Raw genomic sequence first — 10,801 nt, 5'->3', positions numbered from 1 at the left:
ATAATCGTCGTCTTCTGTCTCATGGCTGCATCCTTGCCACGCAGCGAGAGAGGGAGAGGGGAGGGGATGAAAACGGGGACAGAGGAGAAAGAATTGGGATTTTTTTTTTTCATTTTTTATTATTTATTATTTTTATTCTCTCACCAAAAAAAATTTTTTTTTTTTTTTTTTCAACTTCTCTCCCTCCCCCCCTGCCCAGGGCAGCACGGCCAGAAATATTCCCGTGGGCAAATGGAAAGCATCCTGTTCCCATTGAAGTCAGCGGCGAATCGCTCGATATACAGGACCCGTATACAAACAGGGGCAACCGCTCTTTGTTCGGGGTATGGCGCGGCAGAGCCAGGACCACTGTCACCAGAGGCCTTCTCCTCCCTCCCAGCATCAATGCAAGCCGGGTGAAGTCGTTCCCCCCCGCCCCCGCCGCTCCGATTTAGCCCCATCTAAACGATGGAGAATCTGGCTTTCGATTTTTACTGCAGCAATATTTTTAAAAAGAGAATCGAAACATTTCCTCGGCGTTACCAGCTCAGGAATAAAATCCCCCGAGTTCAGGAATAAAGCAGGAAGAAGAGATCTCCATAGCAATTTGGGTTTGGTTTTGTGTTCCCCCCCCAGTTACTTTTCATCTTGGTTTTGTAACTGAATTTGGGAGAACGATTTATTCCTAACCCGGATCAGTGAGAAGTTTTAACCTGCCTTTTGCAGGGTATTTCAGTGGTGATTTCTCATTTCGGGCTCCGGCTTCTCTTGTCCATGACGAGCTTTACACTTCTATGGGTAAATACAGCGATGATAAAGCTCAGCCTTACTATGGAGCGTGGGTTTAGCCCCAGCACCCCCTCCATACATTAAGTAATTCACCCTTATTGCCATTAGGAATTCAGATGCGATTTTACAGAGGGGGAAGGGAGGGATGTGTGCAGAGCGCAGCTTATATTTTGCAAATTTTTTTTTTTTTTTTAATGCTGTGCAAGTTGCTGATTTACTCTAAGAAACCTCCTGGAGAAAGGTTTGAAGGAAGCTTTATGGGGGAAAAAAAAAGGGATTTTTTTTTTTTTTTAATATCGTTCGGCTTCTCCCTGCTAACGTGCAGCTCTCAGTGCCTGCCTTGCTCTCTGGGTGTGCAGTGCAGTATAGGATATGGTCGCCTTTGCATTAATAATAGTCCAATAAAAGCAGACAATATTCTTGCTTAAATGCATTGAGTTATGTAGATCCTAATTCTAGCACATAAGCAACGAAAGAAAAGCAGATATTTCGTCCTCGCAAAAACAAATTCTGTGATACAAATGCAAGCCGACATATGGTAAAAATTGCCTGCAGCCCTGCTGATTTACAGAACTGTTTTCACTCACAGATAATTCATTAAAAATCATTTCGTACTGCCTGTATATACATAAAATATATATACTCGTGTAAATATCAGTCATGAAGGTATTGCTTTTTTTTTTTTTCTCCTTTCCCTTCTTTTTCCTTTTTTTTTTTTTTTTTGTGACAGCTGATGCGGCGGGGGGGGGGGGTGGATATCCAAAGATATACGATCGACATAAGGGAAAGCAAAGGTATGCCTGGCATTCATCCTGCGCTATAGGTCAGGACTGGGGGTTGGCTGGGACAGCTTTTAAATCCGCTACCTGAACCATCTGCTCCTCGATGCCAGTTGAATCTGCGTATGGGAAACACACGCTAGGCAGACATTTATATCGTGGCATACGGCACAAAAGGGACTGGGAAACTGCTTTTACCTGATTCGGGGCGCTCGGGCTGACCTATAGAACAATAGGAGCCAAGATAATGTATACGCCGGGAGATGTCACCGTAAAACCGAAGCTGCGGGATTTCAAGGCCGTTGCTGCCGTAGCAGAGCAGCTTGGAAAATAAATAGCAAATTCCAGCAAGGCGAGGCGAGTTTTTGGGTTTAATCTGCTTTGCAAATACTCATAAAACGACGGAGGCACAAAGTGCGAAGGGGACGAGTGACGCGGTGGGGTTTGCAGCTCCCAAATACGAACAGCCCAGGTATATTTGAGACGAGCCCTGAAATCTCCCTGCTACCCCTCACATTTATATCCTCTAAAATATGTGTTACGGTACTCAAAACGCTTAACAAGGCTCCAGCCGGGCACCACATCCTCCCTGTTTTCCCTGTGCTTACTCCGATATAATTTGCTCACATATGATGCATTATTTTAAACCCTTGGCATGCAGACCCTGCAATGATTCCCCACCCCACCCCGAGCAAAATTCAGAAATAAATCACAGAGTACAAGAGATTTGGGGTGGGTTTGGTTGTTGGGGATGGTTTGGTTTTTTTTCTACAGCCAGTAGACGAAATAATATTATTAAAACTGTGAAAGGGAATAAGTACTTGGAATAGGGATCTAGTCCATCGGCTTTCATGCGCCACGAAGCCCGGTAGTAAACAAAGCAATAATGTTTGGGGGCTTAGAGGGGGTTGCTGGGGGGGGGGGGTGCTGGGGGGGTTAATTCGGATGAAATGGCTTCGTGGGGAAGCGGGGGGGACCACGGGGCTCATATCCCACGCCTGCGCCCGGCACGGCGTCGAGGGGAGAAAGTTTGGGCCGGTTTCCTATGGAAATGGGTGCGATGTCGCACGTTGCTGAGCGGGAGCCGCTACCTCGACGGGAAATTTTTGTGTGAAGGTGAAACCCGCAACGGAGAAGAGAAACTCTCACTTCCCCACAGGAGTGTCTACATCGAGAAAGCTTCTCCTGCTCTATTTATACGCTGTATAAATCAGTCTCCAGACTGTTACCATAGATAACAGTTTTTCTTCTGCTGTTGTCTCTAACAGCTTCTTCCCCCCCCCCCACTATATTTTGTGCGATTCCTACCTATCACCTCGGTGAGTAATTCGCCTGGTTTCAAGCAAATTACAACTTGGGAGCGAGCCGGGTTTTTCAGGCAGAGAGAGCTTTTTCATCCCCTTCTTGCTGAATTTTGCTCCCGATTCTCCACGTAGCCCTGAGAAATCCTGCGGGAAGGGGAGCTATAGGTGACTGCATCTCATCCCGATACATATTTAACCTTCTTGCAGGCTCCAGGAATTAACTATTTAGGAGGTGAGCAGCCGACGCAGGCGTCGCACCAGGGTAACACGGTCAGGCTGGTTCGCAGCGATGCCGACGCTTTCCGCAGAAACCAGCGTTAATTCTCCGTGCAGAGCTTCCGCAGGAGACATCGCCACGGGCTGGGATTTTTAGTTGAAATAAATAACTAAATAAATGCAGCGGGTCCCTGTTTCGGGGGGGGGGTGGTCAGTGAATGCGGCGTTTCCCCTCCCAGGGATGGGAAGTTAATGGGATTTATTGCTCCTGGTTGGGGGGCGAGGGGGGGGTTAATCCCTTCCTTCGTGTATATCCCCGCTAAGCTGGTTTAGGTCATGTTTAGAGTTAAAGTTTTTCGGTTCAGGCTCTGCCCGTCCGTCTCCGCAGTGCCGGGCACGGGGCTGAACCCAGCAAGGTGCTGCCGGCTGCGGCTCTGCGATCTTCACTCCCTCGCACCTCCCAGCACCCAGAAATTCAGGTGAGCCCCAGAAAAGGGGGAAAAAAAAAAAAAAAGAAAAAAAAGGTTTAAATTTCACCAAAGCGGTGAAAAAGCTTGTAAAGGCTTTTAGAAACCCATCGTCGCTCGGGGAAAGCTCCCAGCGAGGCCCAGAGCCTATTGTTTGCTGCAACGTGATTTATCATGGAGCGCGTAGGGCAGAAAAGGGACTTCCCCCCCCCCTCCCCGCCCCGGCTGGGTGCTCAGCACCCACCCGCAGGCACCGGTTCCCCCAGAGTCACCTCTGCCATCGGCTCCAGCAGTCATTAAGGTGATTGTGGGGATGTAGCTTTGGGGTTTGGGGTAGTTTTCTTAAGCCCATCGTCTTTTAGGAGCCGTCCTGCAAAGCGTTAAATAGCCTCACCTGACCTCCTCCAGCAGAGCAAAGCTCTGCATCCTTATTTAGGGACATACATCACCTCTACAGTTTTTTCCTCCAGCGCTGGAGGTGGAGCAGAGAAGTGAAATGTCGTGAAAAAAACAAACAAAAAAAAAAAAAGCAACTCTAAATCCATCCGAATTTGCCTTGAAACCCTTTTCCCATCCCAGCCTGCCTGAGTGCGCATCCAGGCGATCCCGAACGGGGCGCGCGGGAGGGCCGGACACATATGCCATGCCATATGGAGCGGCGCGATTCTGGTCAATCGGATCTTTAGGAGTTTTATCGTTTAATTTCTTAATGTGCTAATAGTGCAGAGGGAGGGAGTGGATCATCGGTTAAGTCCAAGGATTTGTGTTTTTAAGGGAGCGTAATGTATTTTCGAGCGGGTTGGAGTGGGCTTTAAATACCCCGGGTAAACGTGACAGGGAGCGGGCAAGAGTGTGAACTAGGAAAGACCCTGAAAGATCCCTTTCCGCATCAATCCAGCGCAGGTTTATAACACGGCACCCAGACCCTGTGCGAGCGGGCTGAAATTTGGGCTGAAAATCCCCGTGTCCGTTTTACAAAGGCATTTTGCCCAACGCTGTGGGCGATGCGAGCCCTGGTCGGGGTTTGCACCTCCAGCTGCCCCCGTGGTTTTCAGGAGCGGCTCCATCCCCACGGCTGGGCTCCGTAGGCATCTCCCTGCCATTTGCAGCCACGAAGGATGGGCGGCAAAACGTCCCTGAGGCCCCCGACCCCCAGATTCCCCGCTTGGGTGAAGGGAGAATTGCAGTTCCTTCCTTCCTATTGCCACTTGGGATCCGTGCTCACGCAGATTCCCAAAGCGCTTTGGGATCCTCCGAAGGAAGGTCTTACGGAGAGATAAAGCACTGTTACTTAGAAAAAAAACTAGAAATCATTTTGGAGCGGTACTGAAATTACAACTTTTCACCTCCAACCAACTTACCTCCCGTGAAACACATACATTTAGTTTTCGGCAAAACAGCTCAGCTCTCTCTAAATCTCCCAGACAGAAAACTGAGGAGGAGATAACTAACGTGACGCCGCGACCCCATCCCCAGCGCAGGCTGCCGGCGCGGTCCCCATCGGGCAGCTGCCTGCCGGGCAGGGGCTGATGCTCGCGCGGTCCGTGGCTCCAGCTGCGGTTGGAAGCGCGGCGGTCTCAGAGGGATGCTCTGGCTGTTGGCTTCTGCCAGCGAGACCTTTAAAACCTGTGCTATACGATTTCTGATTTGAATTGCAAACAGTTTAAAGGAGGTATATGAGAAGTTGCTCCTTCGGGGTAAATCGGGTTTGCTTTTTTTTTTTTTCCCTAAACAAATAATATTGTGTCATCTTTTTTTTGGAGGGGGGGCATTACAAAAGGCAGGCAGGGAGATTTTTGTGCCTGGGCTGGTGACTCTCCCGAACAATTTTTGACATCTAATTTCCAGTATTTCCTTGAAAACTCCTCCGATTTGGTGCATTAGATGAAATGTCATTAACGTAATGGAAACAAAATGGTACTACTGTTAAACAGCGCTAAGAAGAAAGGGCCGCAGCTCTCAGCCAGCTCGGCACGAAGATTTCGAGTGCATCGGTGGGGGCCCCCCCCCAATGCGCACAGGGCTCTTGTGCTTATTCAGAGCCGGATGCTTCTGCCCGTCTCTGAACACACACACACACACACGCACACACGCGCGCACACACACACTGTCTGTGCGCAGGGTATGAACCGCGCACTCGCACTTCCATGCGTTTTTTTCGCAGCAACTTCTAGGCCTAGACTGGGGGGGGGGGGGGGAGGAAAAAAACAACCAGCGTGTATTTGTCTTCATGCAATGGGAAGGAATATACGTGCGATGCGGCGACACGCAGCTGAAATGATCTCAACGGCACGGTAGCTGCGGCTTGTGCAAAGAGATCCCAGGAGCGGGCACATGCCCTTGATACGAAATCACCCGGCGAGTAATAAAGGATTTCCTGCCTTCGGAGCCTGCTTCAGCCGGGGGTTTAGCCCGGGTTACGCTGCGCAGCACCCTGACAAGGTTACAGGGTCTAACAGGGCGCTCAGTAAGTACCGGTGATGCTGGGAATACATACATATCCCTCGATATAGACGTATAGATAGCCACAGCATGCGTTTCTTATCACCAGTATACATCAGGACCTTACCATAAACAAAAAGCCCGCTCTTCTCCTTGAAATTCACCTTGAACAGTGAGACGCGGTGGGTTTGTTGGTTGGTTGTGGGTTTTTTTTTTTCTTGTGTGTCGTTCCCCCCCCCCCCCTTCCCTTTCCCTGACAATTGTCAGCAGAGAGGCTGCAAAAAAAGCTGAGGAGCCACTGCAGCCTGAACGCAGCCCTGGGAGCTGTCAGCTCCACGCCACTGCAGTGATGTCAGCCGCAAAACACAGCCACTTCCACCCCCAGCCCCTCGCACACACGCACACACACAAGTCGCAAGAAGAAGAATTCATAATTACAGTAGCGTAGCCATGAAACCAGCAGTGGAGGGGGGGGAAGCGAAGCCTCATCCAAAACTGGTCCTTTATTTTTTTTTTTTTTTTTTTAATTTTTTTTCCCTCCCCTTGCAAAGCTGCACCCAGCTCTGCAGCATCCTTTCTCCGCAGCGGGGCTGGGGGAGGCCGGGGGGGGACGGCCAGGGCAGGGGTTCCCCCCCCCCCCCAAACAACCGGGTGGAGGGTGCGGGAGGCGGCGGGGGGCGGCGGGGGGGAGCTGGGCAGGGCTGGAGGCTCTTTCCCCGCGGGTCGCTCCTTGTTTTAAAAGGCAGCATTTCTGCGGACAACACCCGGAGCATCTCTGCGGGAGAGGGGCTGGGGGCGAGGGCTGCAGCCGCCTTGTTTTCGGCGCACGGAGTCAGCAGCTGTGATTTTTTTTTTTTTTTTTTTTTTTGGCTGAATAATCCTTTACGGGGAGGGGGTGTGCGGGGAAAGGGGGGGGGGGGCTGGGGGAGGAGGGAGGGAAAGTGGATCAACATCACCGAAGGAGGACAGCGAGCAAGATTAGGGCTGGCTAATGATAAATGAGAAGGCGCCGCTGACAGCTCCTCTCTCCGCGCAGCGCCCGCCCGGCTGCTCCGCGCTGCGCGCTCCCTCCGCACCCCTCCAGCCGCCCGCTCCGCTCCCTGCCGCCGGCCTGGCTTTATCCCCCTTTCCTTTTCTTTTTGATATATATAATTTTTTTTTGTATATATATATATATATATAATTTTCACCTCCCCGCATAGCGCGGGGGAGGGCACTTCCCCCCCCCCCCCCGAGCATCTTCCGCGGAATTACGCGCCTGGCCGCGCTGCTGCACCGGCTGCCGGACGGAGGGACCACCGCGGGGCTGCCGCAGGGGGTATTGCCTTCGCTCCTCTTATTGGGGGGGGGTGTTCGGGCTTGGGGTCGGGCCGGGAAGGGAGGGGGGGACAGACACGACACCCCTCAGCACCCCACGGGGGAGGGGGGGATGCAATGGGGGCTGCGCCCCCCCCCCTCCCCCGCGCCCTTTCTTTCCCCCCTTGGAGGGCTGGGGCGGGGGGGGATGAAGCCAGGGCGGTTTATCCGTGGGCTTTGCCCGTCTCCCCCCCCGCCATCGTACCCGGGTGACCTTTCAAATCAAAGCCCGGCTCGTACCTACCAAGGTGCATTGGCCAGCAAAGACTGGGGGGGGGGGGGGGGATGATGGGGAGGGGGGGTGATGCACCCGGGCTCTCCCCCTCCCTCTGCCTTTCCCCCTCCCTCCCTCCCTCCTCCCTCCCTCGCTGCTCCCTCCCTCTCTCTCTCTCTGCTGCATTTTGCATGAGCTATCTAGGTCATTAGCATTTTAGCGTATGCAAGACTTGACAAAGCTGATGAGAAGCCAGATGGGCCCCTCTCCTCTTTTTTTTGCACCACTTGGGATCTGAGCGAAAGGATTGACTGCAGCAGGCGAACGGGGGAAGGTTTATTGCGCTCCTCCAGACCCCCCCTTTATAGCAGCGCGGCGGGGCTCGGGGAAGGCGGCAGAGAGCGGGCAGCGGCGGGCAGAGACGGAGGGCAGGTAACGGGGCAGCGCCGGCCCCCCCCGCCGCCCCGGCCCCATCCCGGGGCAGCACCCCACAGCCTTTGGTTTGTTTTATTTTATATATATATATATATATTTTTTTTTTTTTTGCCTCGGAGGGGGGGGTGGGTGGGGGGTAGGTTGGATTTTTATTCTCTTCCCCCCACACACCCCCCCGCCCATCGGGAAGGGCGCGCCGAGCCCTCCGCGGGGCGCGGAGAACAAAGGCTGGGCTCCGCGGGGGCGGTGGGCAGCGCGGCCCCTCTCCCACCTCCTCTCCTTCCCTCCCCCCGCCTTTTTTTTTTTTTTAATAATTTCCCCCCCCTCCTCTTATTATGTATATATATTTTTTTTCCTCCCGAGGAAAGGCCCCTCTCTCCGTGTTCACAGCGGACCTTGATTTAAATGTCCATACAATTAAGGCACGCGGTGAATGCCAAGAACGAGGCTGACCAGCATCGAGGCCGGAGGCGGCTCCGCGGCTCTCCGCACCCGCGGAACCCCCCCAACCCTCCCCAAGCCCGGCCGCGGGGCGCGCAGGCAGCGCTGCGCACCGGCGCAGGTGGCACCCGCAGAGCGGGGAGGGCGGAGGGGGGGCGGAGAGGGATGGAGGGGGGGGAGCGACACCTTTTGGGGAGGGGGGGTCCCTGGGAAAAAGGGAAAAAGGGAAAAAGGGGGGGGGTCTGGTCTCTGCGCGCACACGCACCCCGGGAATGAAATCTGGAGCTGTCACTCGGGGTGACCCGCGGGTGGGCCCCGGGGGGGGTCGCGGCTGCTGCCCCCGGGGCTGCTCCGGTGCCGCCGCTTTGTGCTTTGCCTTTTCTCTCCTTTTCTCCGCAGAGCGGTGGTTTGGTTTTGGTTCCCCCCCCCCCCGCTAAAAGCAAGGGCAGGTCTCGGGGTCACCGGGGGCTCACGCTGCTCCCCCGGCGGGGGGGAGGCTGGGGCAAAGCCGCTTTTTTCCCTTTATTTTTTCAAGCTTTAGTATTATTATTAATTTTTTTTTTTCCGGTGGATGTTTGTGTGTCTTTCCCCTCCACACCCCCCCCGCCCCCTCCCACCCCCCCCACCCCCCTTCTCCTTTAATCCTTATAATTTAAATCAAAAGTGCTGGGGAGAAAAGAAGGGGGAGCGCTGTGTCTGCAGGGCGAGGCCGGGCGTAAATCTCTTGGAGGGATAAACATGTCATTTGTTCCCTTTGTATGGTAATGCTGTGCCCCCCCCCCCCCTCCCCGGCTGCCCCCCCACACCCCCCCGGCAGCTGCCCCGGCCATACATCCTCCCTACAAAAGATCCCAATTACCCATCGGCTGCCTCATTATACCCCTAACACAGCCCCGGCGAGAGGCGTGTGTGTGCGAGCAGCCGAGGGGAGGGGGCTGGGGGGGAAGGAGCGAGGGGAAGGAAGGAGGAAAGGGGGGGGGGGGGAAACCAGCACCTGAATTATTCAGAAAATAAAATAAAATTCAAGAAACTGGAAGCCCGAGGCGGCGGGAGGGGAGGGTGACAGAGGGATGCTGCGACCCCGCGGCCTAATGCGGAGCGGGTGCCCCCGCAGAGCTGCCTGCAGCACAGGGGCTGCTCCGCCACCACCCCGCTTTTCTATTTTTCCCTTCCTTTTCCATCTTTTATTATTTTTAGTTATTTTTTTTTCTCCACCTTTTTAGCCAGAGAGGTGTCCGGGAGCCCATGGCCACCCCCTTGCCCTTCATCTCCCTCCCTTCTCCCATCCCTTCTCCCCCCTTCCCTTCTCTTTGCAGCTGGAGGCCACCCTGTCCCGCATCCCTCCATCCCCATGGCCGGCCCAGTAACCGTCCCAGTGCTCCCAGCAGGTGCCTCGCACTGGGCAAAGAAGGGCCTTACTGGAGGGGACGGTCCCCCACCCCACGGGGTGGCTGCAGAGCTGCGCCCGGGCTGGGGGCCCTTTGATGATGGCGTGGGGGGGTCCGTCTCTCTTTGCAGCTCTGCGTGCAGACCCTCGCCTCTGGGACGGTGCCCACGGGAGCATTGACAGTGGCTCAGGGTCCCTGGGACGCCTCTTTGCACCCCCGTCCCCGGGGTGCCGCAGGTATTTCGGGGCAGCCCTCCCTGGGCTTGCATCCCAGCTGGTGCGGATGCCGCAAGGAGCCCGTCGGGTCGTGCCGTGCCAATAAAGCTCTTTCGCTGCGGGTTCCCGCATCCTCTCCTTTGTTCGCGGAGGTTTCTCACCCATCTCTTCCAGCGGTGGAGGCAGGTTCCCCCCGAAGGACCCACACTCAGCACCAGGTGGGGGATGAATATTAAAATCCACCCCAAAATAAAAACCTCAGCCTTTGAATTTGGCAGCCCATGGTCACCTGCTCAACCCTGGGCAGGCGCCTTCGCATCCTGGACCTCCAGGAGAGTCTAAACTGCCAGAGGTCTCCTGTTTAATGAATAAAAGGGGCGAAAAGAAAGAGATTTGGGGTGCCTTCTATTTGGGATCGCCTCCATCCCCGCAGGCAGATCCCGGCCCCGCCGCACTATGCGCCGAGCATCCCTCTGCGGCGCCGCCGGCCCCCGCAGCACACAGCCCTCACCCGGAGAGCCAGCGAAACGGCTTTTCCATTAAGGAGCTGTGGCACTGGAGAGACAAACAAGATCTAAATAACCCCAAATAAATAAACAACGAGTTTATTGCCTGCGAAAGGGCCGGGACGAAAAGACGCCATCACCTCGCACCCGAAGGCGGGAGGCCTGGTACCCCGCCGGGGCCCGGCTGCGTCCCTCGGGCTCAGCTCAGGGGGATGGATAAGAGGGGGCAGGAGGCTTTTATTAATATTAATCCCAAGAAATATTGCTATG

General features: G+C 54.5%; 1 long non-coding RNA gene across 1 annotated transcript; it reads left to right on the top strand.

Annotated features, from left to right (window-relative positions):
* Positions 1-7,720: 7,720 nt before the first annotated feature.
* LOC129204871 (uncharacterized) lies at positions 7,721-10,395 on the top strand. The gene is made up of 3 exons (XR_008576520.1): positions 7,721-8,046; positions 9,087-9,183; positions 9,739-10,395. It is a non-coding gene; the product is annotated as an uncharacterized LOC129204871 (long non-coding RNA).
* The last annotated feature ends 406 nt before the right edge of the window (positions 10,396-10,801 follow it).

The sequence above is a fragment of the Grus americana genome, chromosome 3 (assembly GCF_028858705.1).
Source record: "Grus americana isolate bGruAme1 chromosome 3, bGruAme1.mat, whole genome shotgun sequence".
Taxonomy (NCBI): domain Eukaryota; kingdom Metazoa; phylum Chordata; class Aves; order Gruiformes; family Gruidae; genus Grus; species Grus americana.
The sequence above is the reverse complement of the archived record's forward strand: the minus strand, read 5'-3'. Positions and strand labels throughout refer to the sequence as shown.